The sequence below is a fragment of the Pleurodeles waltl genome, chromosome 1_1, assembly GCF_031143425.1.
Source record: "Pleurodeles waltl isolate 20211129_DDA chromosome 1_1, aPleWal1.hap1.20221129, whole genome shotgun sequence".
In the NCBI taxonomy this organism is placed as follows: Eukaryota; Metazoa; Chordata; class Amphibia; order Caudata; family Salamandridae; genus Pleurodeles; species Pleurodeles waltl.
Window position 1 is genome coordinate 34,134,118 of NC_090436.1, and position 11,943 is coordinate 34,146,060.

The window sequence follows — 11,943 nt, forward strand, 5'->3', positions numbered from 1 at the left end:
TAGATCAAGTCCGCAGAACCCTGTGACTCCCGAGTGGTGGACCGAAGCCCCTTTTTCATATTCCACCATAGAAGTACCACCCCGCCGAAAGAAACTCACACGAAATGAGAAAAGACTTGAGAGAAGACAATATCAGGAAACCCGAAAGACAAAGGAAGTTCCTAAACTAGTAGCAAAAATTAGCAGCAGGCCCATCTCCTTCCAAACCAGCCAGAGAGAAGATCCTACCCTTTCCCACGCCTGGAGCTCGGCCAAAACGGAGATCACCAATGAGGTGGGTCCTTATTTTCTTATCAAGAAAAACCTCCTATACCGAATAACTATAACTGTTAAGGGAGAAACCAAGCAACAATTAGTAGTCCCTGAACCATTTCGAGCCCAAATACTGTTTTTAGCCCATAATCAACCCGGGGGAGGTCATTATGGTCGGGAAAAAACAGAAGAATATCTGATGCGAAAATTCTATTGGCCTGGAGTGTATGCGCAGATACGCAGATACTGTTCCCAATGTCCTAGATGCCAATTAACTGAACCAGGAATGCCCAGGAAAGCACCACTATACCCTTTACCCATTATTGATATCCCTTTTAAACGGGTGGGTATGGATCTTGTAGGACCCCTACTTCCCTCTTCTAAAGGACATACTTACATTTTAGTCATAGTTGACTATGCGACTAGATACCCCGAAGCCATACCCCTCTCCAGCATGACCACCAAAACAATAGCACAAGCCATGATAACAGTGTTCTCCTGAATAGGTTTTCCCCAGGAAATACTGACAGATCAGGTACACCCTTTATGTCAAAACTCATGAAACAGATATGTCAGATATTAGGGATCACCCAACTACGGACCTCGGTCTGTCACCCCCAGACAGACGGGCTGGTAGAACGATATAACCGTACTATAAAGACACTGTTGAGGAAAACCGTGGACGAATCCGGTCTCAACTGGGATCAGAAGCTTCCCTTGGTCCTATATGCCATACGAACCCACGAACAGTCGTCCACGGGACACAGTCCCTTTGAATTAGTTTTCGGGAGACAGCCTCGTTGTCTCCTAGATATGGCCGCTGAGACGTGGGAGGAAGAACAGGAAGAAGGGAAACCCCTGATTGACTATATCCACCAACTCAGAAGTCAGTTGCAGACCCTCTGGGAAGATGTCCATAGTCATTTAGTCACGGCTCAAAAACAACAAAAATCATACAATGACAAGGGAAGCAAAATACGTTCTTTTCTCCCCAATGAACAGGTCCTCATCATGCGACCTACATCTGACCATAAACTGATTGCTAAATGGCAAGGACCCTATAGGGTTATTAGAGCAGTCTCTCCTGTTACTTATCTATTAGAGATAAACACCGGCCCGAGGAAAACCCAAATTTACCATATAAATTTATTAAAACAATGGAGACCGTCAGAAGAGACTGAAAAGCAAACGGACGCCGGTTGTTTCGTCTCTTCTACCGAAGAACTGGAACTAGAGCTATGCCCTTTAAGAATAACACATCCAGAAGAGAAACCCAGTATTAATAAGGAACTAACCGAAACTGAAAAAACCCAATTAAACACCCTAATCGAACAACATCCCCATTTCTTCTCAGAAATACCGGGAAAAACTTCATTGATATATCATCACATTAAAACACCTGTAGGACATGTAGTGCGTCTTCGTCCTTATCGCATCCCTGAAGCACGAAAACCCATCATTGAAACCGAAGTCGAAACAATGTTAGCATTAGGGGTTCTTGAACCCTCTAACAGTCCCTGGAATTCCCCAGTAGTGTTGGTTCCTAAACCAGACGGATCGATAAGATTTTGTATTGATTTTCGCAAACTTAATGAGATCTCCCTGTTCGACACCTACCCTATCCCCAGAGTGGATGACATCTTAGAGAAATTAGGGAAGGCTCGTTATTTATCCACCCTTGACTTAACCAAGGGATATTGGCAAATACCCCTCCACCCCGATGCCAAAGAAAAGACAGCCTTTTCAACCTCCTCCGGCCTTTATCAATTCACGGTTTTACCTTTTGGTCTTCACGGCGCTCCCGCGACTTTTCAGCGCCTGATGGATCAAATCTTAATCTTAATCTTAAATCTACCGCGGCCTACCTAGACGACATTGTCATCTTTAGCGAAACTTGGCAAGATCACTTATTGCATCTACATTCAATCTTCTCCGCCTTAACTGAAGCCGGTTTAACTGCCAACCCTAAGAAATGTTTACTAGGAAGCACTGAAGTCTCATATCTAGGTTATATCATAGGGAGTGGCACTTTACAACCGCAGAAAAGCAAAGTTGAGGCCATACTTCAAGCAGCTAAACCCAGAACGAAGAAAGACCTACGATCATTCCTAGGCGTAGTAGGATACTACCGCCGATTTATCCCCAATTATTCTACCATTGCAGCCCCTCTGACTGATCTCCTGACCAAACAAAGACCCACGAAACTGGCTCCATTTACCGACTCCCAACAGAGTAGTTTTGAACGATTAAAATAGTCCCTTACCACAGTCCCGATACTAAAATGTCCTGATTTTTCAAACAGTTTTCACTTATATACTGATGCTTCGGACGTCGGTCTCGGAGCTGTACTCACTCAGCCAGATGGAGAGGGGTTCGACCGCCCTGTGGTTTTTCTAAGTAGAAAACTGTTTCCGCGACAGACCCATTACCCAACTATCGAAAAAGAATGTCTCGCCATCAAATGGGCTGTGGACTCCTTGCAATATTATCTTTTAGGCAGGCCCTTCGTTTTATTTACTGACCATGCTCCTCTCACCTGGCTTGCCTCTCACAAAGACTCTAACTCCAGAATCTTGAGATGGTTCCTAGAACTCCAACCCTTTACGTTCCAGGTACGCCACATCCCTGGTTCCCAACAAGGTCCAGCCGACTACCTCTCCCGGTTTCCTCCTTTGTCCTCCTCGGTCCTCGAGCAGTCCCGATCATGGGTAGGGGACTGTAGATGGGTCTCGGAGACCGCGTCTTACTTACCCCGAATCTGCCATTACTCGGCAGGCTCCCCGGAGACGACGTTGCGTTCCCCTGGCAACGAGGGGACGCCACGCCGTAACAGCTACGACGACTTCCGGGTTCCGGCAGCAATACAGAAAAAGGACAACGATCCGGGAAGGAAGGAGGACGCGACGGAGAAACAGAGCGAGCAGGAGAGAACGCCGACCGGGAGAATAGAGTCACCGGCAGCCCCATCGAGGAAGCAGGAGTTAGACCGCAGAAGGTGTACAGAAACGTGGTAAACGGTGAAAGGAGAGACGCCGGAGACACGAGAATGCCGCCACGACCCCGGAGGGTTGTGGCTTAACAAGGTACGGTCCCTCCTAGGGACAGGAGGGTTACGGGGAATCACGGGCACTGGGAAAGGCACCAGGGAGGCGGGAGGAAGGACGGGGAGGGTGAGTGAGGCACAAGGGAAGGGGAAGGAAGGGAACCAGGCACTTTATGGACATCAGGACCCCTAAACCCCACCACTGACCACCCCCTCACGGACTTACCCTGCTTGCTGCCTTTTCCCTCACGAGCACAATAAATAGCCCAGTTCCACAGAAGGACTTACCTGTTCCTTTCTTTTCCCTTCATGCCCGGAGTTCGAGGGAGACGCCCACATCCTTCACAACCGGAACCGACCAGAGGGAGAGGAAACCTAAGAAAAAAGGAAAGAAATTGAGAAGAGCAGAAAACCCAAGGCTTACCAAATATTTAAAAACAGTGAATAAGAGAATATCCTGTGAATGAAACAGAGAATAAAACTTCAAACATAAAAAGCAGATACCCCTTCTCTGACTCTACTTGATCCGCTCGTAACGCAGCCTACCACAGGAGGCTTTGATGCTTCTGGTGGAAGGGCAATACTTAACCTCTCAGCAAGAACCTGACCTGGAAGAAGGTGAAATTCTTTTGCCAATCAGGAGTTTGAAGGTATAGAAGTGGCAAGCGGATTGGACACTTCCCCAAAATGAGTGTTATCCACACAAGGTTTGCCTCTACCTGAAGTGACTTTGTATTATACTAAGATACGGAAGGTGGCTGAGATGTTGGACTTGCCTCTTCGCACATCAGAGATTAAATGACATTTTTTAACAGAGGTCTTTCATTCTTCACTATCTACTTCAGAGCCTTTGCTGCCATTCAATGAGGCTCTGACTGAGCCAGTGTTGGAAGTCAGGCAAAACCCAACGTCTACTCTGGCTGTGCCGAGACCTATTGCCAGAAGATATAAGACTGCACCGGGTGATCCTGCATTCTTAAACCACCATCCAGCACCAGAGAGTTTAGTGGTACAGGCTGCCTGTTTTTCCAAATCAGCCCTTTGGGTTTCCCCGACATGTCCTGCTATAGTGAGTCTAATAAAATGGAGCAAACTTTAAAGAAGATTTTCCCGTTAGGAAGTATGGGCTTAAAATCTGCAAACGCTACATGTCTTCTGGGCAGATATATCCATAGCTTGGTGGATTCGGTTAGGGCTGTAGTTCCCAAACTACCTTTTTAAGGACACTTTGCTGAACTGCGGAATGACAGGCTGCAGTGAAGCAGGTTATCTACTTCTAGTTGGGCCCTTACACCACGGACTCGGTGGCTTGGAAGATGGGAACATCAGTCACTATGAGGTGACACGCCCGATTGCGTGCTTTAGGATTCTCTGCTGATGTGCAGACTGCTCTCATGGGCTTGCCTTTTGATGGGTCCAGATTATTTGGAGCTGAAGCTGATTCGCCTTGAAACTGTTTAAAGATAGCAAGGCAACAGCTAAATTGTTGGGCCTTCAGCCCCTCTCCATGAGCTACAGGCTGCTACATAGGACTTGGGGATTTGGCCAGAACTACTCCTGTCTTGGCAGACAACAATTACAACATCAACATCAGTCAGACAATGTGCTCTATAGAACATACAGAGGGTGTGGCAAAGGAAGACAGCGTGGAGCAGCCCATCAGCCTTCCTCCTCCTCTTCTTCCTTCCCGGCCAATGTTCCAGGGAAGCAGCCCTAGTTCCACCTTCTTGGAGCATGCTCTATACGTGGGAGGGAGATTGATTCATTTTCAGCAACAGTGGATGTCCGTAGCATCAGACCTTTGGGTTTTGAGCATTGTGGAAAATGGATATGCTTTACCCTTCCATACGTTTCCTTCTCCCTTCCCCCAACACGATTTTTGTTCCAATGAACATATGCTTTTCCTCCCACAAGAGATCCAAACCCTACTTTAAAAGGTGCAGTGGAGTTGGTTCCAGAGCAGAAACAGGGCCTGGGGTGTCATTCAAAATATTTCCTGACCCTCAGAAGGGACGGATTTTGAATTGGTTCCTCAAACAGGAAAAGTTCAAAATGCTGACCCTGGCACATGTGCTTCTTCTGCTGGACAAAGAAGCCTGGATGGGTTTGATCAACTTGCAGGATGCGCATTTTCACATCCCCATTCTGCAGTTGCACAAGAAGTATCTCCGGTTCACAGTCTGGTCGCAGAATTACCAGTTTGCGGTCCTTCCCTTTGGCCTTTCTTCCGCACCTCAAGTGTTTACAAAGGTGATGGCAGTGGTAGCTACACATCTCAGAAGGTGGGGAATACCAGTATTCCCTTACCTGGGCGATTGGCTGCTCAGGGCCAATTCTCCGGAGATGGTGTTGTTTCGCTTGCAGTTCTCAACTCAACTGTTGTACAACGTGGGCTTTTCCATCAAGGTGCCCAGGTCTCACCTGGAGCACTCTCAGCGCACCCAGTTCATAAGGGCAGTACTGGACACCACAGTGAACCGTGCCTACTCTCCTTCTAAAAGGATTCTGGACATTCAGGCTATGATTCCGATGTTTCAGAATGGAACGATTTTTCCAGTCCTGAAGGTCTTATACCTGCTAGGTCTGTTCGCATCCTGCATTCTGTTGGTCACTCATGCTCGCTGGCACATTAGGGCCTTCCAGAGATGCCTTTGCAGGCAGTGGTTTCAGCACAATGGGGATGTCAAAGAGTCAGTCAAGATTTTCAGAGACATTGCAGCGGATCTCCGATGGCAGGGTGTAGGCTGCGATCTATCACAGGGAGGACCATTTTGTCCTTCACCTTCGGTGGCCACAGTGATAATGTATGACTTCGCACTAAAGTGGGGACAAAATCTGGGGGATCTGTAGATCAAAGGACTTTGGTCTCCAGAAGAACAGTTGTTTCACAACTATCTGGTGGAGCTGCATGAGATACGTCTGGCTCTCAAAGCCTTCCTCCCTTCTATTTGCGGTCAGTTGGTGTAGGTCTTGACGGACAACACTACCGCAATGTGTTCTGTCGACAAACAGGGAGAGGTAGGGTTGTATCTCCTTTGCAAAGAGGCTCTACGACTCTGGTCCTGGGCTCAGGATCATTGGATTTGCATCGTGGCAAATCAATTGGCTGGAGTTTTGAACTTACGTGCGGACAGTCTCACCCAGCAATTCTCAACTAGCCATGAGTGGCGCCTTCATTCAGAGGTGGTACTTCACATCTTCAGGTTATGGGGAGACACCTCTGATAGACCTGTTTGGCACTCACGAGAACCTGCACTGCCCGTCGTTCTGCAGTCTCCAGAATCTGATGCAGGGAGCATTGGGGGACGCGTTCAATTGAACTGCAGCTTCCAGCTACTTTACACATTTCCTCCATACCCTTGATTCCTCGAGTTCTGTGGAAAATTCACCAAGGCAGGGCCAAAGTCATATTAATAGTCCCTGATTGGCCCCAGAAGGGTGTGGTGCACAGACCTTCTTTAACTCTCTCTGTGCCCTCTGCTCCGTCTCCCTCACATAGAAGACCTCCTCTCGCAGTTGCTTGGACAGGTTCTACACCCCCACCTCTAGAACTTTCACCTACATGCCTGGAGATTAAACGGGGCAACCTGAGTTTTTTTTCTCTCCCCCCTGTCGTGGTGGATGTTATTTTATCAGCCAGGTAACACTCCACCAAAATGGTATTCGCTGACAGATGGGCTACATTTTTTAAATGGTGTAAAGAAAAACATATCAACCCCTTGGAAGCTCAGTTGTCTTGTGTTTTAAAGTTTGAGCTTTCCCTTGTGCAGCAAGGTTGTGCTGTTGTGACAGTGAAGGGCTATTTATCTGCACTGTTTTGTTTACTGGATCAACCTTCTCTCTTTAAACCCCCTTATTTTTAAGGTTTCTTGAGAGCCTAACAAATATGTATCCTCCCACTCCATTTATTATGCTTCAGTGGGATCTTAATTTAGTTTTAACATACCTTATTGGTATACCGTTTGAGCCGTTGCACAGTTAGCTGTTGAGGCTCCTCACTTTCAAAACAGTTTTCATAGTGGCTATTACGTCGGCTAGACATCTTAGTGAGTTACAGGTGTTAAGGCCGCCCGTTTACCACCTTCTATGTGGATAAGTTGGTTCTGTGAACCAGGGCTGCTTTCCTGCCAAAAGTGGTTATTCCTCTCCACCTGGGCCAGTCTATCACAGGTTCCTTCTTTTTATCCTCCTCCGCATCCTTTTAAGGAGGAGGAATGGCTGCATCTCAGTGACCCAAAAAGGGCTTTGAGCTTCTATTTAGACAGGACACGTGATCTAAGAATAGACGCTCAGTTGTTTTATTGGCTACATGGGCAAGATGAAAAGCAAGGGTGTCCACAAGAGGGCATCGTCCAGGTGGATCATTCCACCGGAGCTAAGACTTCTGCTTCTGGTTTGGCTAGAGGTTTCCCTGTGGTTATTTGCAAAGCGGCGAGTTGGATTTCCCTCCACACTTTTGCAAAGCACTATTGCTTCGACACTGAAGTGAGGAGGGAGTGTCACTTTGCCCGTTCTGTTTTACAGGATTTCTTGGTATAGGCAAACAGGCACCCACCTCTGAGTGCAGGACTGATTTGGGATTCTATTCAAAAGGTGAAGCATCCACAGGTAGATGTATCCATCAGAAGAACAAGTTACTAAACTTTGGTAAAGCTTTTTCTGGTGGATATGTTTTGTATCTACCTGTGGATTCCTCACTGCCCCACCTGCCTCCCTGTTGCCTGTCTGAATATACAAAGAAGAAATCTAATTGTATATTATGTATGTACTTCATTTCACATTTACATATATGGAAAGTTTCTATTTGGAATGGCAACTTGTTGTTGCGGTTGACATGTTGTTTCACCTGGTTGCCTCAAAGGTGCGGAAAAAAGTGTGCAAAACTGATGTCACATGCTCGTCGATGTGGATAGCTATGGAGAAAGGTTTCTGGTGGATGCTGGTCCACTGGGATATTCAAAAGGTGAGGAATCCACAGGTAGACACTGTATCCACCAGAAAAAGTGTTACTGAAGGGAAGTAACTTGTTCATCTCTTGCATTAGGTGATGATAGACCAGTGATTTGTTTTTCTTAAAGGAGTAACTTTATTACTATGAGAAACCAACAACTGGTAAAGTTGGGTAAAGGTTTATTTGCACCTAGAAAATAGCGACACATCAGGAAACCACGTCAGGCAATACATTTCAAATGCTACATCCTATAACGTCATGTTTACATTCCCTTGCATGCTTACTACAAGACATAGATCCCAGCACATATGTCTCTCTTCCATTACTACAACACCTCTAAAGGAACAAAGGTTGTGCCTAATATTTGAAATAAACATCAGTTAAATTCTTGGGTACATTTTTTTATATTTACTCCTGTAATTTAACTTCATCTTCATCAATATCAAAATATTTCTATGTGTCAGTGTGTAACAGTTCATGATATTGACCATATCACATCCACCTGCCCACCACTACATTGCAGGTTATGTATATATTTGGTATTAATTCCACATCTGTTTTTTTTTTTAAATATTTTTATTGATTTTATGTTTCAGATATGCAATACAAACTGTTCAATTATCAACGGCAGGATCACCCAGAGCATTATTCAATATTAAAACCATTTAACAATCGCAACCCCCCCTATAAACACGACACGGAACACTACCAGTCCTACAGTATCATTTCTTGCTGCGCTTGCCATGAGTTTATCGTTTGTTAGCTATCTTCTGGGGTGTTCACTCGTGACCAGTGTGGACCCTATTTTGCTGGGTATAAATTCCCTGGCTGCCTGATGAAGGCCCCATTCAGATTAGTAAGCGCAGATGACTGCCCGGGTGGTGCTACGCCCTGTACGTTGTTGGTGAGCTGGCGTTGGAGAGCTGGTGAGTTGTAACTACAGGAGGGAGTAGGGGGTGGGGTGTATGCGCTGTTATGCATGGCCGCCCTGTGGGTTATCCCTCTGTGGTGGGAGATGCAGAGAGATTTATATCGCGATTGTTACAGGTATGTATTTCCTGGCTCATGGGGGCATCTCGTCTTTTTTGGCCTCCAGTTTGATTACCAGAGTTTCCCAGTTGGTGCACCCTGTATGTTGTCGCCCCTCTCGCGCCAGTCTTTTTAGTACCTGGTATTCAGTGCGAGCCCAGCGTAGTATTAGGGAATGCCAAGATTTACGATCAGGAGCTTTGGGGGCTTTCTAGTGTATTGCTATCAATCTTTAGTACATTAAATAGGCTAGATCTACGAACTTGTGCAGGTATCTTTGTTTTTTTGGTCTCTTTCTCAGTCCCAGTAGACAGGACCCGGGATCTGCTGTCAACACAAGCCCCTTTAACTCGGAGATCTCCTGTACCACCTCCACCCAGGCAGTTTGTATATTAGGGCAGTCCCATACCATGTGGTAGAAGGGTACTGACGGTGCTTTGCATCTAGGGAATACTGGCTCAGAGTCGGGGAACATTCGCTTTATCCTGGCTTGGGATAAATATGTTTGATGCGTGAAATTGAATTGAGTGTACCTAAATCTGGGATTCCTTGACACGCCGCGGGCGTGAAACAAGGCTTTTGGCCAGTCCGCTTGTGGGATCGGGGCGGGGAGTACAGCGTTCCATCTCTCCCGGGCTTTCTCCGCCGGTGGCTAGGGAGATTTGTTGAGGATTTTGTACAGACTGGATATTATTTTTATTTGGTCATTATATTGAAAGAGATGATGAACCACAGGGGAGACCGCCGGTTCCGAGATACCTGCCCCCCATATTTTTCTAATTTCGTGGCATATAGCGTGGTATGTCAGGAACTGGCTGGGGCTTATCTCAGTGAGGGCCTGGAGAGCCTCAAATGACATTAACTTGCCATCTTCGAAGCAGTCGCCCACTGTCTGTACTCCTGCTTCATTCCACGCCCGCGCCGCTCGCATTCCAGCTGCGGTCCCCGCCAATAGGAAGTTCAGTGGTATATGTGGAGAGTAAGGGAGCTTATCCGCTTCTTTTTGCACAAATTTAGCCCAGCACGCGTGCGCAACTGCAAGCAGTGGATTGACCTGTTCCGTCTTGGGGTGTTTAGATGTCAGCCACCTTATCAGGGGGGTCCCCTTCAACCGGGACTCCAGGCACGTGGATTCTGCCTGCGCTGGTCTGTGGATCCAGTTCTGAACCCACTGTAGTTGTGCGGCTGCATAATAGCGTTCAAAGTTGGGGGCTCCCAGACCGCCCATGTCCACCGGGCGTTGCAGCGTGACTAGGGCCACCCGTGTTCTGCCACTACCCCAGATGACCTGCAGCAAGGCTGTGTTTAAGTTGCTAAACAAGCTTTTGGGAATAGTTATCGGTAAGGCCGCAAAGTAGTATAGCAGCCTAGGTAGGATCAACATATTGGCGATCGCCACCTTGCCAGGCGGCGAGAGCGGGAGCTTGTTCCAGAACTGCAATGAGCCTTTTATGGAGGTCAGCGCCCTCCCCAAATTCCCATCTCTTAGATCTTCTGTGTCGTGGTATATGTTTATCCCAAGATATTTGAATGTTACCGGACACCACTTTAAGCGCCCTATCTGAGGAGCATCCTGATTATTGGGTGCCCGCTTTGCCAGAGGGAACGCACAGGACTTTTCCCAGTTTACCACGAGGCCTGACAGGTCTCCAAACTCAGCCAATAAGGATATTACTGAGGGAATAACTGCGCGGCCGTTCCTGATGTATATTAAGGTATCATCTGCGTATAGTGAGATCATGTGATGTAGCCCGTTCCTGATGGTTCCATTGCTATAGCAAACAATAGCGGGGATAGGGGGCAGCCCTGCCGTGTGCCCCGGGAGATTGAAAAGCTGTCGGAGATCACCCCACCCGTCTTCACCCTCGCGCTTGGGTTGAAATACAGTGTCTGAACTCAGCGAATATAGTTGGGGTCTATTCCCATGCGAGCCATTGTGGCCAGGAGGAAATCCCACTCGAGCATATCAAAGGCCTTTTCGATATCCAATGAGAGCACCATTTCCTCTTGTGCGTCACGGGGAGTATCCCCCATTATGCTCAGTAGTCTGCGGATATTTAGGAAGGTGTTACGCCTTGGAATGAAGCCATTTTGGTCTGCGTGTACCAATGAGTGCATGAGGGGAGCTAATCTGTTAGCTAGTATTTTGCCTAATATTTTACAGTCTGTGTTTAGAAGCGATAGTGGTCTATAGGATTTGACATCTGTGGGGTCCCGGCCCTGTTTGGGAAGTACCACAATCATAGCTTCTCTTTGGGATGTGGGCAGGCATTCGTTAGTCCGCGCTTCTGCGCACACTCTTAGAAGGTGAGGTTTCAGTCAGGATAAGTGGGCTTTGTAGTATTCTGACGGGAGGACGTCCGCCCCAGGCGCTTTATTTCTGGGCAGCTGTGCAAGGGCTAATTCTATTTCATCCATTGTCATGGGGGTTTCGATTATTTCTCTATCCGTTTGTGATAATTGGGGCAGGAGGGAATCGGCGAGAAAAGCCTCGAGTTGTGAGGCAGTGCATGAGGTGCGTTTAGTGTATAAGTTTGAGTAGTATTTTCTAAACGTCTCATTTATTTCTACTTGTGTGGTAGCCATATCATGTGCGCCCACTCGAATGGCCCCTATTGGAGATTGCTGTCTATCCTCACGGAGCAGCCATGCTAGCATTCTGCTTGAT